The 15831-nt window shown below is 37.3% G+C and overlaps 1 protein-coding gene across 2 annotated transcripts in view; it reads left to right on the top strand.

Moving 5' to 3' along the window:
• PDE7B (phosphodiesterase 7B) overlaps positions 1 to 15831 on the top strand; it is a 290852-nt gene that overhangs the window by 29944 nt on the left and 245077 nt on the right. Inside the window, exon 2 of one of the 2 annotated variants that reach the window (XM_032484997.1) lies at positions 6096 to 6281. The exons of the other annotated variant lie outside the window; for it this stretch is intronic. The gene's annotated coding sequence lies outside the window, so the exon portion shown is untranslated. The remainder of the gene's footprint in view (positions 1 to 6095; positions 6282 to 15831) is intronic. 2 annotated transcript variants of the gene reach the window in all.

A 15831-nucleotide genomic window follows, 5' to 3' on the forward strand; every position in this document is an offset into this window, starting at 1 on the left:
GATTCACACTAGCCTCATATTTTCCTTAAACAATAAGTGTGATTTACACTAGATAAATTAGGTCCATCTAGGGCCACTTAGTATGTATTTATTTTTCATAATTTTTAGAATTTTTCTGTTTCTACAGTACAGAAATGCTCCCTAGATTCCCTGAGCCCTCCACACTCAAACTGGACCTTCTTGTACCCTTCCTTAATCATGGCTCTTGGATTTCATGTCAAAATCTGTAGACTGGTCCCAGTACTTCCTTAAAGTCACTGGCATCCTACACACCAATCCAAAAGCTTTTGTTGAATTTTATTCTCTTTTACTGACTGTGATGTTTAATATTGTTGGCAACTAGGAGTATTTCTAGAACCCTCCCTTCCCTTGTTTTGACGGACTTTCTGTATTTCTAATCTTATTGATTAGTCAGCAGGTATTTACTGAACACTTAAGGTCCTGGTCCTGTTTATTTTTCCCATTGTCTTCTCCACTGTTCTTTTCATGATCCTTGAACTCAGATCTCTTGCTTGTTTTTCAGGCTCTTCCTCTGAGCTGTCTTCCTAAGATGAAAATTAGTAAAATTATAGAAATTTTGAGTTAGAATGAACTATAGTACCAGTTTACCCAAGTAGCAGTCTACAGATGAGGAGATTACACCTGGTAAATCAGGTGTCTTCCCTGAGATCTCACAGCTCGTCAGTGGCAGCCCACATCAACTCACGTAAAAGTGAAAGAGTTTACATAGTGTCTCCTCAACTTGTGTAGAACCTCATTCAAGATCTTCTAAAGCCCCAGAACCAACTCCTCTCTTGACTTTCTAGTTCTGTTATCGTATATCTATTCTCCTCTATTTCAGAGTCTAGATTTTCAGTCACATTCATTTCCCAATCTTTTGCTTCCCTGTTCCATGGAGCCAGATAGTCACAATGTCCAGTAGAGCCTGTCTTCGTTATGCCTTGAGAATCTGCTTTTTTTTTTTTTAATTCATTGCCACTACCTTGGCCTAGAGCTGCATTTTTGATGAATCTGTGCATATACTGATAACACCTTCTCAGTGGTCTTTCAGGCTTTGATCTCTCCATTATCAGTCCATTCTATGCTTCAGTATTTGAAAAATCAGTTTTTGTACATCACCCTTTCAGAAAACCAATGCTTGTTTCCCTCTATAAACAGTTCTCTTTAATTGTTTGTAAATGTCCAGGAGAATAAGAGACAGCCCTTTGGAGAGGCAACATCTGTGACAAAGAAACCTCTATGGGACAGTAACAATCTTTTAAGGGGCATTTCCTTCTTTTCCCCCCTCCCTTTCTATCTTCTTTCTCTTGACAAATACTAAACATTTGTATTGTATGCAAGGCCTTGTGCTAGGGGCTCAACATATAACAGTAAGTCTTACTTTTGAGCATTTTATAATTTCTCTGCAGATTAATTGCATAGACCTAAGAGAAAAGAAGTCTTCCCTAAACTCTAATCCTACTGGAAAAAGTAGGAACATATGAAAGGATCTGTTTAGCGTATACTCAATATACACTGAGGTGTTGGTATTTATTTAATGTTTGTACTGCATTCTGCTTTCAAAATTGTTAAGCCAAAGTATATCCTTAGTAATTAACCAATATTTATACAGAATATTTTAATTATAACTGAATCACTGTGCTGTACACCAGAAACTAGTACAGCAATGTAAATCAGCTATCATTTTTTTAAAAGACCAGGGTGTAGAGACAGCAGGTGAGTGATGAGTGGCTGCTGAAGCTGGTGCTTGGGGGCAAACTAGACAACAGGAAATTTAGGGGATGATGGAAATGTTCTAAAACTGGATTGTTGAGGTGATTGCACAACTGGATAAGCCAATAATCATAAAACTTTAGACTTACAATGGGTGGATTTTATGGCTAAATTATACCTCATTAAAGCTTTAAAAAAGGAGGTGATGCTCTTTCCTGACAAGCCCACAGTGAGAGAGTCACTATGTCCCAGGCCTTTCTTCCACTCCACTTAATTTTACTGTTAGTTTCTAATCTTCCTTTACTATGGTGGCACCATATTCTACTTCTTTTTGAACCTAACTTTTTAGGAACAGAACTTACTTTTTGAAGTTTGCCTGAGACTAGAAATGGAATCTCTTCACTCAGCAGTCTGATCTTCCATAGGTCACGCCAATTTGCAGATTCTCAAGAACATCTTTAACTTCTCTTCAGGAAACTGGTTTCTTCTAGAGAAGTCCTGAGGTTTGGCTAATATGATCCCCCAACAGAGGCCCCAGGCCTATATCAGAGTGTAGGTCTAAGCCCATTCAGTCTCTTGCTGAACCACTGCCAACCTGAGCCCGGGAGGACCTGGCTCTGGGCCCATCCCGTCCAGCCTGCTGCAGCTGGAAGATCTCGCTTCTTTTTCATACCACCCTCAGAGTGGGAATAGGTCAGGGACTCGAGGGTACCAGCTATACTCCTTGTTACTTTGTATTACACATGATTGATAATAATTTACAAATTTGCTCTGATAAAACAATGACATTTTCAAAAAAATTCTATTATCAGAGATTTCTGAAGAAACACAATGTCGGGATGTGGTACACAAGTCAAGAATTTCCTTATAAAACTGTCCTTTACTCTCTGCTTTATTAATGTGGTAAGTTTATTAGATAGGTTCTAGACCTTCCCTGTGGTGTTTGGAGCTGCGGATCAAACAGGCCAAAGTAGCAGATCAGAGCCCTGCCATTGATTTGTTTCACTCTGGTGCATGTAAATGATTCATGCTCAGCAGGACTTGTCCTACTAGAGATAAACAGAAGGAAGAAACTATGCATGGCTTCAAAGGTGCAGCTTGATTCCACTGGTAACCCAGCATGGCAGTCAGCACATCTGGCATTTTTAAGTATGCATCATAAACTCTCCCAGGAATCAGCACCATCTTCCCTGAGATTGCTATAGATCAACAGAAATGAATAGGAGGAGAATGTGGAGAAGGATCAAATGAGGCAACAGCTGTAGCCTCACCTTTTTTGTTGGCATGAGACAAGTTGCACTAAGTCCAGGAAAGCAAATATGCACTTTCTTAGGTCCATGGAGGAAAATGCAAATTGATAATGTGAATGTGTCTCTCATCAACTCACTACTGTGATATTTTGGGTGCCCCTGCTCTACTGGTGTTTCTCTACTCATGAACAACCCGTTCTCCAAGAAGCTACTTAGAGTTGAAGTCTTTATTCACCTATGATTGTTAAAAGTCAATAATATAAAAGAAAGGCATATTTCCCTTTTCTACAATCGTAAGCCACTTGCCAGAAAAGCTCCTGTTTCCCTGCTCCCAGGATTCAGAGGATTTCTACTGCAATTTCTACAGATGTCAATTTCTGCAGTTTTGGGATGTACATCTTGCCAGGGTACCACATAGCCGTTCTTTATTCCACAGGTAATGCTGCGTTTACAGGGGTAATATGTTTTCCTCCAGCCCTAGGCAAAAAGCAAAGACATTCCTAATCTTTCTGATTAACTTAACTATAATATTGTGCTGTGTTAGGAGAACTAGATTTTGAAGTGGAAGTAATAGTTATAATTTCAATGAGAGAACCCACAGAATAATTTTAAAATGATGGGTGAAGAGAATCTGAAAGAGTGAGACTCATTAAAATAGAAATCTTTACAGAGATGAGTGCACACAAAGTCATAGATCATTAAGACCAAAGGAAGAATATACATGCCAGACACTGAAATGGCCAGTTGGTTTTATCTTTTCTTACCATGGGTTGAGAATTCCCTCCACGTGTCTCAATTATGCTGGGAAAAACACGGCAACCCTCTGAAGGCATTATGAAAGTTATGAATGCATTGTAATGAAGTTAGAGCAAAACTGAGGCTGGTGATTCAAAAGACTTCTTAGACTATGAGTTCTTAACTGGAGGTCCTTGCCAGAATCGTCCAGGGAGAGCTTTCCAAAATGTTCATTCCAGGGTTCCACTGCCAGTCATTTTCATTTACTTAGGTCTGGAATGAAACTCAGGCATATGAATTTTGAAAAATTGCTCCCAAGTGATTTTTATGATAACCCTGGTTAAGAAAAAGTGTTTTCTACCTTGTAGTTGTATATCTATGATCTTCTCCACCAGATCACAAACTCCTTTGGAAGGAGCCTGCCACATTTACCTTGTGTCTTCTGTGATCTTAGCCCAGCTAGACTATGAGCTTCAGAAAGGAAGAGCGTGTGCTAGTTTTGTTCATTATTGTAATTTCTCTTGCCTTCCCTCATCCCTCAGATAGAAGAGCATGTGGTCTGTGGTTGGGGCCCCAAAAATTGAATTTTGAAAGTGAATACTAGGAATATCATTATCTACGTATGGACTTGAATTTCATCCTTTCTTTTCTGTAATTATTATTGTTCATTATATACCTAGTGAGTTCTCAAGTATTTGTTGACTGAACGTACTGAGTTTTGAAAGTTAAACAGAAGTTATTTTAACAGGTGTTTGAGTGACATTTGTAGAAATCAGCTTCATTACTTTATATTCATGTTCTCTTTTTGGGCTGCTGTTAAGTACATCTTTGGTTGACCAGACTGGGTGAGAACAGCTCATTTGTACCTCCTTTCAGAACTCAGGAATCAAACAACTAATCTGAAACAACAAAACAAGCAGATACAGTTGATATTATTTCAAGTACCTTCCCAAATAGCATTATTAATCAGTTTTGCCTCACGGGACTATCATAACACTTTAGTTTTATAACAGATGCATCAAAAAGCTATTTGAACCATATGACTTCTAAGATCCCTTAAGCCTACTTCTATCACAAGGAGAGACTTTGTATATGTGCTAGTGATATACGTGAAATGAAATAAAAGCCTTTCTAGTCATTAAATAATTACTGCAGTCAATACTGACGTAGTATTGGATAAGGTAATGTAGTAACTCACCTTTTCCATGTTATTTGAATACTGTTGACTGATAACTGAAAATAACTAGGAATGATAATATTGACCAAATGTGGGTTGATATTATAGGCTATCATTCCAAGCTCATAAATAGAAGATATGACTTGAAATGCTCAGGTAGTCACCTTCTTGTGAATTATAACAACCATTTCTCAGTATCTTTATTAAAGATACTTAAGCTTTAAGGTACAGTGTATTTGTAATGGACTGAGTTGAAAATGTGTAAATGGAATGTGCGTTTTGTTTCCACCTTCACTATTGAACTTATGTCCCATGAAGTCTTTCCTATTCTCCCTCTACTTATGCTCTTGCCTTTTTCTGAACCCACATACATTGACTCTGTAGCTCACTTATGCACTTACTTTGCCTTCTTTTAGACTTTCTATCAAACTGCAAACACCTATAGAAATAAGAGCCATTCTTGCTCATCCTGTGTCTCCTGCTATGACAAGCACATAGCAGGTACACAATTATAGAATCTTTGACTTGATAATCTGTTATCCAGGGATTAATAATGACAGTATATTCTTAACCCCAAGAATAATTACACCATTGTCACTGAAGTAAAAAGAGAACGTTTAACTTCAAATTTTGATGTCTTTTAAAAATAGATGTTACAAGCTGATTTAAAGTGGCTCTTTTAAACTGTCACCAAAGGCATTTATTCTAGTTAAAAACCTGATCCATTTATGTATTCATGCATAATTTATATCCCACCTACTACTAAAAATTAATTGAAAGAGCCATTAAGATGATGCCAATTATGAAAACTACTGAAATACAGTAACAAAACCAATCACAAAAAATTTTATTCCCAAACTTGCCTTGATATTTTTAAATGTTTATAGGTCAAAACATTGACCATACCTGTATGCATTAGCTCTATAGCAAAGAGAGTTAGAGGTTTATTTGTTAAATATTGTAAGCTAGTTATTATGATTCTATTTCAAATATAGCATTTTTTAATCTACACCATTAACTTACACTATTTTAAATGTTATAGACTATGGAATGAATTTAAATTTACATGTATATATATATTCAGGTAAAAAAATACCTTGACTTGGCTTCAAATGAGTTTAAATACGGAGAATTCCAAGGAGTTACGAAGTGAAACATTTTAAGGTCTCAGCAAAGCCACAATAACAGGAATTTTAACTTGTTCCCATTTTTCTTGAAAGGTGATTTGAGGTGAGGACTCTAAGGAAGCAAGGAAGTTCTATTCTAAGAGAGAAACATGAGGCAAATGGAGACCCAGGGAGAGAGGAAACCCCCAACAAAAGCCTCCCACCTTCCCTCCACCCAAGATTCACTTACCAAATTGCGTGATTCCAGTGAGCTCTGCACAATTAACCTGTCCAAAGAGGGTATGTGGCACACATTTAACTTTCCTCCAAGCTATGTTGAAATGTACAGTATATCTTGAAAATGTAGTTTAAACTGAAAATGAAACATGTGGACACTTCAGTACAAGATGGACCCTGCTAAATATGAGAATATGTTTACTCAGGTGGATTCAATCATAATTTCTACTTTGTGAAATAAAATTCCAGTCTAGCTTGCAATCTGAAAATTGATTTCCTTAGGTTTTACTGCTCATAATCATTATTAATAGAGTCCCTATCATTTATTGGCTTCAGATAAGCTAGATCAGGAAGAGAACCATCTGCCTGTGGACCAGAAAGACACCCAGTGTCCTGTGACCTGTCTCCAATAGCTGCCAACATTGCCAGGCACAAGTGTGCCCATTCTTGACCCAGAAAGAAGTCCTTTACCCAGTGTTCCTTATGTTCAGTGCCAGTCTGCCAGTAAGAGTTTTAACAAAGATCAGTATTAAATGTGGTTGTAGGTTTCTGTAGGGCTGCTGTGGGCAAGAACAGTTTGGGAATAGTGGCTAAAAAGTACACTCATTGTAGCCTTGGAATGGCGCTAAGGCCTCATGAAAACACTTAAAGCATAGGGCCAAGCAGAACTTTGTACCTATAAATAGAGGCTTCTGTGGAATACTGACAGAGCTTGTTAAGTCATTAGTAAATCGGCTAAAAGAACGAGGTAGAGAGCAAAAAGAATACAAAGGGGACTTTGACAGAAATGACAAGTATTTCAGAGTTCTCCTACAGCCATTGCCTTCTACTAGCACGTGCTCCATCACCTTCCATATTGCTGCCATAAGTGTTCCTTCCTGTCCATTTGTACCAGTTTCCTTACTTCCTGTGAAACAGACATCTTGAGAATATCTTACCCTTTTCCACATGTCTTTCTCTGCATCTGATACGTTTCTGTGGATTAGAGCTGGAAGTAGAGCTAACACTCATGAGCCTTAGTTCCCATGAACCTGTTCCTATAGAGTAGGTTGACTCAGTCCTCTGAGTCACTGCCAGAAGAACCTCCCTTGTGTCACAGGATAACTATTCTTGAGCCACTGCTCCCAGAATTGGCCAAACAGATGCCACTCTAGGCAGTTTCTTAGGCCTTGTGACTTTAGCACCCACATTCACAGCCCCAACCCCTTCTTGTGTACCTGTTACCATCTGATTAAGTCAATCTTCTGCTGTAAAACCTTCAGGTATCCTCATTGCCACCATTTATTGAATATCTACTATGTGTCTGGTAATGTATTAAATGCCTTATATATATCTGCCATAATCCTTGCCACGTGTCTACTATCATCATTGCTACTGTAAAGTGTGGACAGGAATGTTGCCAATAAACAGTAAACGAAGGATGTTGAGGCCATCAAACCATCAGCCACTGTAGCCTCCCTGACTGTGTGCCCTGTGGGTATTCAGGATGGGGGAGAGCAGGATACTTGCCCCAGATAGCTAAGGTGCTAATAAAGGAATGAATTCAATAAACCCAGACTCTTGCATCTTCCCATACATAGAAAAGCTTTAAATTTATTAACTTTGAGATGTCTGGTTTTCTTTAATTAACAGTAGTCTTTTGATGTTCCAGCTACTTGGTTTTTGTTATAAAAACTCCTATATATCCTGGCTCCTCCTTTACCTCTTCAGAGCTGTCCCTCCGAGCTACCTGAGAGGCTGTCTTCTAGGCTTAAATCCTCAGAAAGTCTACTGAATAAAACACAATTCTCAACTTTTAGGTTGTGCATTTTTTTTCATTTAATAAAAGTATTTTTGCTATCATCATTTTATAGATGAAGAAAAGGAGACATGCATGGAGAGATGAAAGAATGTACCTAAGAGTGCAAAAAATGGTGATAAAGCTGAGAATTAAACCAAAATAAGTCTGGCTCCAAACTCAAGGCTCCTTGAGCAGGAGCTCATACCATTCAACAGTTCCTCAGTGTACTTCCCACCCCCCCACCTCCCCACCCCCATAATCTTGCTGCTGGCTGCATTCCAGCTCCATCTCTGACCCTCCCTGCCTTCCACTTAAAGCTACGGCAGTAGTTAAATACTTGTGGTCCACCAACTCCCTCCTCTTCATTGTGTATTCATGCTCTTTCCTCTGCTTGAAATACTATCTCCAATGTAGTTTAGCACCCCTCATCTTTCTAGATGTGGGTTCCCTCAAGAAGATCTTCCTGGTACCTCCCTCACATACGCAGCAGCCTACACCCATCCCCACTCGAGAACTCGCAATAGGTTGCTGTCACAGTGATCCTCTTAGGTGTGTTCCCTAAGCCTCAGAAGGTAGGAAGGTCTTTCTCACCTTCACATTTCCAAAACCCAGCACAGGGCGTGGCACAGGCAGAGACTCTGAGAGTGCTTGTTGAATGCAACTTATTTGAAACCTTAAAGTACTTTCCCACTGGGGTGTGTTTGTGGAAGAAAGAGAGAGACAGAGACACAAAGAGACAGAGACAAAAAAATATGTGTTTTAATCTTCCCAACTTGATTTCATGTTTCGTAAGAATAGGAACAGTGTCTTCTACTTTTATATTGTTCTCTTTCAAAGCTTCTTGCTGGCTGAAGGCAACAGGATGAATGGCCCTATTTTCAAATCAGTGTTGAATACACCCATGGCCATGAACTCTGCAGAAGAGAAAGGCAGTGAGGGACAGATGCCAACAGAGAAAAGTGCACATTTATTTAGTATGAGGATCTCACTAACTTGCCAAAGGATTTATAATTCTAACAAAATTAAGCAATATCAACCTAGGCAATTAAGAATAAATATTGAACTGAGACAACATAAAGGAAAGAGAAAAGTGACACTTGAACTACTTCTATTTGGACACTTGATTTAGCAGTGCTTCCTAGCAAATAAAACAAAATCAGAAACCAGTTAGCACTATGGCTTATCAGTATTTGTTTGTCTAGAAACAATAGGAAACCTGGTTTACGGTGGTTTAAACGTACGAGAGTTTATTCCTCACAAAATTCTGAAGTGGCCACCCACTTTGACTGAATAGCTGAACCAAGTCAGGGCCAGCTCTTGGTCTTTTCCTCAGGCTTCTTCCCTACAATGATTGCAGGATTGCTGCTGCTGTTCCAGACATCACATCCAGATTTAAGGCATGAGGAAGAGAGGGACACTTTAAAAACCATGCTTGCTGCTTGTATCCTGTAAAGTAAAAGCCTTTACAGGCTTCTTACGTTTTATTGATTAAAACTATTGGCAGTCACTTCTAGGTGGAAGAGGGTTTTAAAAGCATATGTCCTCCAAAAGTTTAGTTCATTGTACACGTGAAACTTACATACTGTTATAAACCAATGCCAAAAAGAAATAAAATGATAATAATAATAAATATAATAATAATAAATGTTTTTAAAAGCTTGTCTGTCCAACTGTGGCAGGACACATTGCTACCCGGATCAGAACTGGCATTGAGTTTACAAAGAGAAAAAGGCAGTATGTACTGGATAGGCAACTCACACTTACAGTTTGTAGTTTCCATTGTTTGCCAATAAATACATAAATTCCTGCAGAAATTTATCACATATTTCAATAATTATTTGATGAATTAATAGACACATATTTGGTCTCCTAACTAAACTCTTTGGGAAAAAACACAAACTTTATTTTTCTTCTTATAAAAGTAACTGTTAAAATATTGGAAAATAGTTAACATTATAGAATATAAGACAATAATGACCTATAATCATGCCCTCTGGTGATAAGGGTATATTATTTAAAATTCTATTTTCCCAATCTTAAAGTATGCAGTTTTCTATATTATTGTAGAAAACTTAGAAAGTACTGAGCACATAGCATATAATTAATATCTCTCACAATTCTACCATCCATAAAGTACAGATGAATTTTGGCCATTTTGACAAGCAAGAGAGAATAACATTTTCACAAAATTGAAATCATGCTTTTAAAAAAAAGGGAGAGAAAACTTAGCCAGTCTTTTATGTGGATCAGAAATTCCTTCAAAACATCATTTGTCATGGCCAAAAATTTGTATACAAAATTTATTTAATTTATCTATTATTGGACATTTAGTTTGTTTATGCTTCATTATAAAAAACCCAAGGATTAATATTATTATAGTTATATTTAGGAGTAAATTATAATTATTTCCTAGGGAAAAAATTCTAGAAGTAAAACTCTGATGACAAATGTTATAAACATTTTCAAGATTTTTGACATGTACTGCCAAATTATATTTCAGAAGAGTTCTGCAACTTAGTAATTAAGAATCCCATTTTCCCTGTACCCTTTCCAGAATCATATATATATATATATGTGTGTGTGTGTGTGTGTGTATATAATCTACCTTGCAATTGAATAAGTTAAAAACTAATATTTAATAGTTTTTCTTTTATTAGTTTTGCTTTGATATACTTAGAGGTGTAAACATATTCTAAAATGGCTTATTTAAAAAGTGCATGTGTTTTTGTCCATATTGCCTGTTTATATCCTTTGCCTATTTTCCGCTGGGATATTTATATTTTTATATTGATTTACAAATACTCTTTCTATATTATGAATAGTAACTCTTATTTATGAAATAAGAATATTCTTAATAAATAAGAATAAGGATATAACCATTCCTTTTTGGACTCAGTTATGTTTATAGTAGTCTTTTATTCCTCTCACTTTCATTTTCAATAAAGACCTTTTGCAAAATTTTAAAGAAATATCCACAGGCAATATATTTTCAAAACTGTTGCACATACCACAAAGTCCTTCAGTTGTTTTCACATATGTCTGTGGACGACAGCTATCTGTCCATGATTCTGTATTAACATGCATTTCATCTCAAAACTCTTAGTTATTTCCTTACATGACTTCTGGAAGTTAATGTTATATACAATTCTTTGTTAACACCCTTTTAAAACTCTAATTCTAGCTGTTTCCTATTTGACTTCAAGAGTTTGATGTTGTCCACAAGCTGTCTAAAGGTAGGCTAAGATCATTCCTTTGTAGCTAACTTTTTCCTCATGTCTCCTGGTTTTTATAAAATATTTTTTTATCTTTTTACAAGGGAGAAACCTCTGCCACGTGGTTTGTTAGCATGAACACTTCTTTTTCGTATTTTTTTGATTTACTTCTTAGGGTGTAGTGAGCTTATTCAATCTGAGTATATGGCTCTTTTCAGCACACAAAAAATATTCCTTTAGCTATGTCTTCATTACTTCACTTTATTTCCTCTTTAGGAACATCAGTAAACTTTTGTTTGGATTTTTAATATATTGTCCTCTATAGCTATCATACTAGCCATCACTGTTTTCAGCAGTCTTTATATTTGTTTTGTTTTTTTAAAGGTACATTCTTAAAGAGTTTCCTGTTTATCCTGGCTGTGATTCAATTTTATGCAGTATTAATTCCGATCTTTATTCTTCTCAATGATAATTCAGATATTGCCATTGCACTTACAGTTTTCTTTCAATTCTACCCTATTCACCCAGTTATCTTTAAATCAGCTTGTTGTTTTTGGCTTTCATCCTGATTTGTTTGCTTTTACTGTCTCCTTATGTCCTTCTGCTCCAGTTTCATGGAAGGCATGTCTACTTGCTGCCTGTTTTAGAAGCCAAATTCTTAAATCTTTTTTTCTTAGCTGTAATAATAATTATTTCTTCCTATGTATCTTTAGATAATTTTCTTATTCTGTAATTTTTTTCAAAATCCTCATGTATAGAATAGCCTTCCATACTCAGTTTTTCCAGTTGATAGAATATTTGATTGACCTTGGAGCTTCTCTCAGTTATTTCAGTGTTGATGATCAGTGGCAGGTCTTCTTAGCTCCGGTAATATTCAACTAGATCTTACCTTAGATTGACGCCATAGCTTTTATTCTCAGTATCTGATGTTTGACCATGAACCTGAATGTCCTTGGCCCTTCTAAAGCCTTACCAAGCCTTTCTGCCAGAGATTTTTGGATGCTACATGCAGCATCAATGGCTGTAGTGGGGAAAATAAAATGTTAAACCAGCACTTACAGGACTGCTAGGAATTTGACCATCACAGACATTTACCAAAGAAACTAAAGTGGCAACCACTGCTGGGGGTCTTCAAATCAAATGGCTGCAGAGGAGGTAATCTGCTACCAGTGAAGAATGTTTCTCTTTAGGAAGAAGCAAAATGAAGGTAAAAGCAATGAGCAAATTATGGATTTAAATGCACAAGGCTACTTAAATAATAGGTGATAATCTATACTCAGGAGCAAAATAAATCTATATATTCTCCTGTGTCTTTGAGGATGATTGCTGAAGCTCACTGTGATTTATTTGGGATCTTTATTTGGTGAGAGAAGTAGGAATTATGCATCATTATTAAGTGATTCTTTAAACTTTGCATGTATTTTCAATGGCTGGAAGTTCACAGCCAGGTTCATAGTGGATGTTCAGTAAATATTTTTCAATGAATGTGTAGAGACCATAACTTTGGAAGAATAAACCTAAAAGAGGTGGGGAGCTGAAGTGAAGCTGGGGCTACCCTGCTCCTCCTGTTCGCACAAGGTAGCCTCTCTGAGCCTTGGGAGGCAGGGCACATGGCACAGAGAAGGGTCAAGGTGGAAGGCTCAAGCTCCTTTAGACCCTGCAGCACAATCTCCAGGGAGCAGCTGTACCCAGAAGCCCCTAATTGTCTCCACAATCTCCAAATCCTGCGGACCAAGCTCACTTAGTCATATCTCAGCAGTTGGTAACTTTTGCAGTACACAAAGCCCCTAGTTTCCAAGGACAGTCACTTCAGTGCTTGGGATTTATATAATTAGAGATAAGTGCGGAGAAACGTTGATTATTATACGTCCAATTGCCTTGTACAGTACAAGGAACTAGAACCCAGAATGCCTGGGTTCTAATCCTGCCTTGGACCCTGTCTGACCTCAGAAACGTTTCTGAACCTCTCTCAGCTTCAGTTTCCATATGTGAAAAATGGAGAAATTGAACAAGATCATCTGTAAAGATGTTTCAGCTGTAACAGCCTGCAGTTCTCTTTACAGATAGGATGTTGTTTCCTTTGCTGGACACTAAGAAGATTTCTTTTCTCTGTGGATGTCTGTCAGAGCTTTATAGGTGTTTGTTTAGATGTAAACAGGAGAATTGCTTATGATGCGCCTCTCCCCACTGTAGTTTGAGATGAAAAGGGTGCATTTTTTTCAGTATGCTCAGTTTTCAAAAGACATGCTGGAGGAAGTCAGCCAATTTCTGCCCACACAACCTCCAAGTGACGTCAATGGAAGCGGAGCACACAGATCTCTAGACAAGTTTTGGCTCATTATGTGAGGGGTTTTTTTTTCCTTTTTTTTTTTTTAAAGAACAACTGCAAAAATGATTTCTCTCAACTCAAATTACACAATTTGTTCTTCTTTGTGCCCTGAGTCAGCAGTAGACATAATGTGGAAAATAAAGCAAGGTCTCCTTTTTACACATCAAGTGAAACAGGACAGTTATGTGAAACACAGGATATTTGAGATTCTCGAACATTCTCTAAGTAATATTCCTCTTGCCATGGCCTCCTCCTAATTTCAGTGCAGAAGGCTGATAAACAATCATTAGATGAACAACTGGAAAAACACATCTAGTTACTCTCGTTGTGATTCCAGATTTGATCTCCAGTCCTGCTATTGATGTTACTATCCATCTTGGGTTTATGGCTTAGCCCTCGAAAATATTTTAAAGGACTTTCTTGGCAAGAAAATATAATTTGTGCTTAGTCCCCAGCTCAGCTTTACACAGTAAAGTCAAATACATTTGGTAATTGCATTCTACATAGTATAAATATAACTATAAGAAAAAGAGTAGTTACTAATCACATAGCTCTGAATATCTGATAGGCACAGCCTGGCTCAATCCTCACAGCAACCTTAAGGTTAGTGTTGTTATCCTGCTGATTTTACTGATTAGGAAACTAAGGATCTGAGAAGTTAGGTAATTTGCCCAAAGTCACACAGCTGAGCATTCCAAACTAGGCAGCATGGCTTTAAAATCTAACCACTACGCTGTCCAGACAGTAATTTGTTTATTTTTCCATTCAGAAAGCATTTACATGGTACCAAACCATTCTAAATTCTGATTATAGGCAGTTACTAGGTAATGTGGAATAGAGACATAGAAACAAAGTGAATAGATAGGGAAGGAAATTTAGATTTGCTTGCACTTACACTGGACCAAACTGTGCTGGACAACTCATATCTGTTTAATTTATGCAAAAGCTGAATGAGCAAAGCTGTGTCAGTGACATTTTATTGAAAAAGAAACCGAGTTTAGGGAGGTTGCCACTTGCCAATGATCATATAGCTGATGAAGGCTTGAATTTTAACCCAAGTCTGCATTTTCACTACCTGCACTTCTTCCCTGCACAGGCTGTATCCATAGGCAGGAGTAAACTAAATACTGTTCATTGTCTTGGCTGGAGCAGGGGGCCTGCACTAATGCCCCACGTATTTGGGAAGGTCCTGGAATTTTTTTTGGAGGTGATGATACCAAAAGGAATTTCTGTATTTGAGAATGTTTGTTGTTATACTCTACTGCAGTCTACATGGCTCAAACAGTATTGGGAAGACTGTATACAAGTCTAGGCCCAAGTGGTCCATGGCCAGATTTTAATGTATTTTCAGTTAATAGTACATATTTAATCTAAAATGGCATCAAAACATTAAATTCCCTTTTAAGGCAATTAAAAGTGAACTCAGAGTTTTATATATAAGCTCTGGCATTTTTAGGTGAATTAATAAGATATTTTTGAGTGAAATTTCAGTTTTTCACGAGTATGTGCACAAATGAAAATTGGCATCCAGTATATGAGGTCCTAGAAAAACCACTGTATAAATATTAAAAAGTGAGATATATGAGAAATATTTAAGAAAGTACTTTTAAGTTTTTCAAAATCAAAATGTAGTGTAAATTTATTCTATTTTTCCTCTCTTCATTTGAATAGAACACTCTTCCTCAAAAATATTACGCACTAAATAAAAGGCAGTTTGGGTTTAAATATTGTCCTCCTTTCAGAGTTTGTTCACATCACACCAAATGTCTTATTTATATTTGAATACCACAGGGAATGGGCAAGAAATTGTATGTTTAAACTGGACTTTTTCAAGGCTTTTAAGGCCAAGAATATTTGCTTTGCCAAAGGCCAAATTATTGCAAAGTGGAGCAAGCACCTGACCTTGTGGTGAGTTAGAATAAGTAAGTATCTCCACCTGGAAATGGAAACGAATGTTCCTGAGACCCCAGAGCACCATCTACTAGCCTCATGACAGCTGTTCATGTGTTGGTGGCGAGGCTGGGTTGTACCTATTGAGAGTGAGGATCTCCAGGCGAACCTCTCTCCCTAACACATAGCCCACATCCCTTGTATACTTGATTTTGCAAATGTCATCTTCTTCTAGGCCACGACAAGTCTTGAAAACCCAGAGATGCTTATAGACACCAAGTCACCTCAACCAGTACTTTCTCCGTGTTTGAATGCACATTCTGATAAGAAATTAACATTTCTCGCCAACTTTCACCCAAAATGGTCTCAATAAGTGGTGTTTATAACCATGTCACGGTCTTC

Source organism: Camelus ferus, chromosome 8, assembly GCF_009834535.1.
Source record: "Camelus ferus isolate YT-003-E chromosome 8, BCGSAC_Cfer_1.0, whole genome shotgun sequence".
Classification (NCBI taxonomy): Eukaryota; Metazoa; Chordata; class Mammalia; order Artiodactyla; family Camelidae; genus Camelus; species Camelus ferus.